The sequence below is a fragment of the Macaca mulatta genome, chromosome 16 (genome assembly GCF_049350105.2).
Source record: "Macaca mulatta isolate MMU2019108-1 chromosome 16, T2T-MMU8v2.0, whole genome shotgun sequence".
Taxonomy (NCBI): Eukaryota; Metazoa; Chordata; class Mammalia; order Primates; family Cercopithecidae; genus Macaca; species Macaca mulatta.
Window position 1 is genome coordinate 22154382 of NC_133421.1, and position 6000 is coordinate 22160381.

Sequence of the window (6000 nt, forward strand, 5' to 3'; positions counted from 1 at the left end):
AGAATATATTAGCATGCGAAAAGACACTCCCACCAGGGCCATGACAGTTTACAGATGCAATGGCAACTTCTGGAAGTTACCCTATGTGGTCTAAAAAGGGGTTTAACTCTAGGAATTGCTCACCCCTTTCCTGAAAAACTCATGGATAATCCACCTCTTGTTTAATATAAAATCAAAAAATAACTATAGCTATCCTTAGTCCAGCAGGCCAAGCTACTGCTGTACCTGTGGAATAGCCCTTCTTTTATTCCTTTACTTTCTTTTTTTTTCCTTGAGACAGAGTCTCACTCTGTCACCCAGCCTGGAGTGCAGTGGATGATCTCGGCTCACTGCAACTTTTGCCTCCCAGGTTCAAGCGATTCTCCTGCCTCAGCCTCCTGAGTAGCTGGGATTACAGGCACGTGCCACCAAGCCCAGCTAATTTTTGTATTTTTTTATGTCTCTTTTCAGTAGATTGCATGAAGGAGTTACACTAGTCCGAGTTAAAAAGGGATCAGACCCCAAATGGTTACATTATATAAGCTGTGAGGTTTTTTTTTTTTTTTGGCTGGAGTGCAGTGGCGCGATCTCGGCTCACTGCAAGCTCCGCCTCCCGGGTTCACGCCATTCTCCTGCCTCAGGCTCCCGAGTAGCTGGGACTACAGGCGCCCGCCACCTCGCCCGGCTAATTTTCTTGTATTTTTAGTAGAGACGGGGTTTCACCGTGTTAGCCAGGATGGTCTCGATCTCCTGACCTCGTGATCCGCCCGTCTCGGCCTCCCAAAGTGCTGGGATTACAGGCTTGAGCCACCGCGCCCGGCCTTTTTAAACTTGTGACAAGGGACAGAAGGGAAATTTTACTCATTGCAAAGAAATCCTCACTTAAGCTTCACTGAGCCACAAGCACTTAAAACCTATGAACCTTCGGCTGATCGTCCTCAGCCAGTCCAGTCTCTATGAGGAACTGGCATATGTTCTTGTGTTGGTCGCCCTATAGCTGAAGTACTTCTCCATATTCTGAATGCTCAATTACAGTACCATTGCAGGCACACTTCTCTTTTATTTTTTATTTTTGAGAAGAATCTACCTCTGTCGACCAGGCTGGAGTGCAGCGGCACGATCTCGGCTCACTGCAACCTCCGCTTCCCGGGTTCAAGCGATTCCCCTGCCTCAGCCTCCCAAGTAGCTGGGATTACAGGCGCCCACCACTACGCCCAGCTAATTTTTTGTATTTTTAGCAGAGATAGGGTTTCAGCATATTGGCCAGGCTGGTCTCAAACTCCTGACCTTGTGATCTGCCCGCCTCAGCCTCCCAAAGTGCTGGGATAACAGGCGTGAGCCACCGCACCCGGTCTCTCTGTTGAATTCTTATACGGATATAATCCTCAGTACCAGCAAGAAACAGGTCATCAGCCTTACTTGCATCAACAAAGGGGTCTGAAAAGAAAGGTTAAGCTGCGCCGGGTGCGGTGGCTCACGCCTGTAATCTCAGCACTTTGGGAGGCCGAGGCCGGCGGATTGCCAGACCTCAGGAATTTGCAAGGCTCAGATGCCACTGCCACTGCCATCCCCCCTAAAATGTTTTGTGCATGCAGAAAATAACACTGAAATCATCAGGGCTTGGGCCAGGCCAAATGTGTCCTTTGCTGGCTCTCCTGGGGCAGGTCAGTCTGGGACAGCCGGCTTCACCAGGCTCGGGGAATGCCTGGGCCTTCCGCCCTGCCTGGGAAGCTGATCACATCTAATTTTTGTATTCTTAGTAGATACAGGGTTTCACCATGTTGGCTAGGCTGGTCTCAAACTCTTGACCTTGTGATCTGCCTGCCTCAGCCTTCCAAAGTGCTGGGATTACAGGCGTGAGCCACCGCACCCGGCCTATTCCATTACTTTCTTAATAAACTTGCTTTCACTTTACTCTATGGACTTGCCCTGAATTCTTTCTTGGGTGAGATCCAAGAGCCCTCTCTTTTGGACCCATTTCCGGTAGCAATCTTAGTGTTTTTTTTTCCCCCCCAATTTTAGAAAACTTCAAAGATATATGTAAATATATACAATAGTAAAATGAAGCTCATGTACCTGTATTGTGGCTGAGGAGTTTGGTTTTCTTTTCATTAAAAAAAATTAAATGTACTGTTTATGGCCGGGCATGGTAACTTATGCCTATAATCCCAGCACTTTGGGAGGCTGAGATGGGCCAATCACCTGAGGCCAGGAATTCAAGACTGGCCTGGCCAACATGGCAAAACCCTGTCTCTACTAAAATTACAAAAATTAGCTGGGTGTGGTGGCGTGCACCTGTGGTCCCAGCTAATTGGGAGGGTGAGGTAGGAGAATTGCCTGAACCCAGGAGGTGAAGGCTGCAGGGAGCTGAGATGGTACCACTGCACTGCAGCCTGGGTGACAGAGTGAGACTGAGAAAGAAAGAAAAGAAAGAAGGAAAGAAGGAAAGAAAGAAAGAAAAAGAAAGAAAGAAAGAAGGAGAGCAAGCGAGAGAGAGAGAAAGGAGGGAGGGAGGGAGGGAAGGAAGGAAGGAGAGAAGAAAGATTTAATGTACTGTTTATATACAGTAAAAATGATTTCTTTCAGCATGCTCTGCAAGTTTTGACAAACATATGTAATCATTTAAGCATGACCACTACCAACTTATAAAACAGTTTACCGTCCCAGCCCTTTGGGAGCCTGAGGTAGGAAGATTGCTTGAGCCCAGGAGTTTGAGAGCAGCCTGGGCAACCTAGTGAGACCCTGTCTCTATGAAAATAAAAAAATTAGCCAAGTGTATTGGCACATGCCTATAGCCCCAGCAACTTGGGAGGCTGAGGTGGGAGGATTGCTTGAGCTCAGGAGGTCGAGGCTACAGTGAGCAGTGATTGCACCACCTAACTCCAGCCTAGGTGACAGAGTGAGACCCTGTCTCAAAAAAGAAAAAAGAATGATGAGTTAATGGGTGCAGCAAACCAACATGGCACATGTATACCTATGTAACAAACCAGCACGTTGTGCACATGTGCCCTGGAACTTAAAGTATAATAAACAATAATAATAATAATTAAAAAAAAAAAAAGAATGGCCACCTGGGTGCTACACGGCTCAGCAGTCTGTCCCTTCACAGCTGTGTGGGATTCCAGGGAATGATGAACTGGCCTTGGTTTTGAAGACCGCTCTGCCCTTGGTGTGGGGGATGAACCCTGGAGGGGAAGGGGAAGAGCAGGGGACCGCTGTCCTCTCCCTACACATAATGACAGCAGTGGCAGAGCCTGTGGCCCTGAGCGCTTCCCTCTCGCGGCAGTGTTGTGCAAAAGGTACTGTGCTCAGTTCAGCCTCGCTTTGCAGAGAGGGGAGGTAACTTCCTTGGGTTACATGCTGGCAAGTGGCAAAGTCAGATTCAAACCCAGCCGCTCTGTGTTCTGTCTCCAGGAGTGCGCAGTCTCTTCGGGGCTCCCCAGGGGCTCCCTGGACATTTGTAGATTTTCTGATCTCCACTGTGGGGCCAGGGAACCGACTCCAGGGAGGCAGCTTCAGAATCCTAACAGCCAACAGCAGCCTGAGGACCTCCGCATGTGCAGGCAGCTCCTGGGCTTGGCCCAGATCCTACTGCCCGCTTGCAGAAGAGGGAGGAGCACCAACAAAAGTTTAGTGACAGATAGGTCTGGGATGAGACGCTGAATCTGTCTTCAGAGCCTCTATCTAGCTCTACTCCCCATCTGTGAACCAGAGGTAAGAAGTGTGAATTACTTCATCCAGTATCAAAGTGTCTTGGTGTTGGAGGCTGACACCTGAGCAGGCCTGGTTCCATCCTGGCCCTGCTGTGTGGCCTGATGCCAGTCACAGGCCTTCCACAGGGCTCCTGCAGCCCTGATTCTCTGTGCTCCTGAGCTGCCCGCCCCGGGAAGCCTGGCTCTGCTGCTAGGGCAGAATAGTGTGGGCAAGACATGTGGGACACGTGCTGGTCACCAGCCCAAGCTTCTTCCCAGTGAGTCTACCTCCTTCCCTTGCCCAGACCCCAGTGTCCTGACACCTGCAGACAGAGCATTTGCATTTTTTTTCATACCTTTACTGTTTTTCTTTTTTCTTTTCCTTTCTTTTTTCTTTTCTTCTTTCTTTCTTTCTTTCTTTCTTTCTTTCTTTCTTTCTTTCTTTCTTTCTTTCTTTCTTTCTTTCTTTCTTTCTCTCTCTCTCTTTCTTTCTTTCTGTCTCTTTCTCTCCTTCCTTCCTTCCTTCCTTCCTTCCTTCCTTCCTTCCTTCCTTCCTTCCTTCCTTCCTTCCTTCCTTCCTTCCTTCCCTCCTTCTGTCTTCTCTTCTCTTCTCTTCTCTTCTATTTCTTTTTTAGACAGAGTCTTGCTCTTGTCGCCCAGGATGGAGTACAGTGGCACAATCTCAGCTCACGGCAACCTCCGCCTCCCAGGTTCAAACGATTCTCCTGCCTCAGCTTCCTGAGTAGCTGGGATTACAGGCACGCACCACCACACCTAGCTAATTGTATTTTTAGTAGAGACGGGGTTTCACCATGTTGGCCAGGCTGGTCTCAAACTCCTGACCTCAAGTGATCCACCTGCCAGCCTCACAAAGTGCTGGGATTACAGGCGTGAGCCATCATGCCTGGCCTGCCTTTACGGTTTTTCTTTCCTGATTAGAGGCATGAGGAGTGCTCATTTACAATTTTTGGAACACACAGAAAAATATCAAGAAGGTAAAAGTCATAAATTCACCACTGTTCAGTTTGGCCACATGCCCTCAGACATCTTCCTGATGCTGTAACCATCCATTCATGTACTCATTCACTCATTCATTCACTTGCTCACTCACACTGTGCTTATTGAGCAATTAAGGTATGTTCTGGATTCTGGGAACACAGCAGTGAACAGACAAAGCCCTGCTCACATGGAGCTGTTTATATGCAAATAGAACGTTTTCCAACAAGGCTGGATGCAGTGGCTCACGCCTGAAATCCCAGCACTTTGGGGGGCCAAGGTAGGTGGATCGCTTGAGTCCAGGAGTTCAAGGCCAGCCTGGGCAACATGGTGAAATCTTGTCTCTACCAAAAATACAAAAATTAGCCAAGCGTGGTGGCGTGCACCAGCTTCTTGGGAGGCTGAGGTGGGAAGATCGATTTAGCCCCGGAGGCAGGGGTTGCAGTGAGCCCAGATCGCACCACTGTACTCCAGCCTGGGGGAACAGAGCGAGACCTTATCTCAAAGAAAAAAAAAAAAAAAGTTTTCCAACAAAACTGTAATCAAATCAGATTCTCTGTTTTATAGCTTTTTTTTTTTTTTCAATTTAACAATATGCTGTGATCATTTTCCTTTGTTAATATATAGGAAACCACAGAATTATTCTGTAAGAATATTTTTTAGGCTGAGTGGGCTGGCTCACACCTGTAATCCCAGCATTTCCTGCCATGGCAGGAGGATCGCTTGAGGCCAGGAGTTTGAGACCAGCCTGGGAAACATCTCTTTAAAAATTAAAAAAAAGAGAATATATTAAAAGACAATTTTGATTAGGTAATATATTCATGTTTCAGAAACTAAAATGAAGTGTATGTGGGTACTGAGAAAGTGGGTACCACCGCCTTTTTCTGCCATCTGCCTTCTGCCCAGAGCGCCTCCACTTCACACAGGGAAGCATTTTTACTTGTTTCTCATGAATTCTTCAGTGTTTTCCACACATAAATACAAGTAAATACAAATATATATTCTTTCCCCCTACTTTTTTTTTTTTTTTTTTTTTTTTTTTGAGACGGAGTCTCGCTCTGTCGCCCAGCCCAGGCTGGAGTGCAGTGGCGCGATCTCGGCTCACTGCAAGCTCCGCCTCCCGGGTTCACGCCATTCTCCTGCCTCAGCCTCCCGAGTAGCTGGGACTACAGGCGCCCACAACCGCGCCCGGCTAATTTTTTGTAATTTGTAGTAGAGACGGGGTTTCACCGTGGTCTCGATCTCCTGACCTTGTGATCCGCCCGCCTCGGCCTCCCAAAGTGCTGGGATTACAGGCGTGAGCCACCGCGCCCGGCCGTTCTTTCCCCCTACT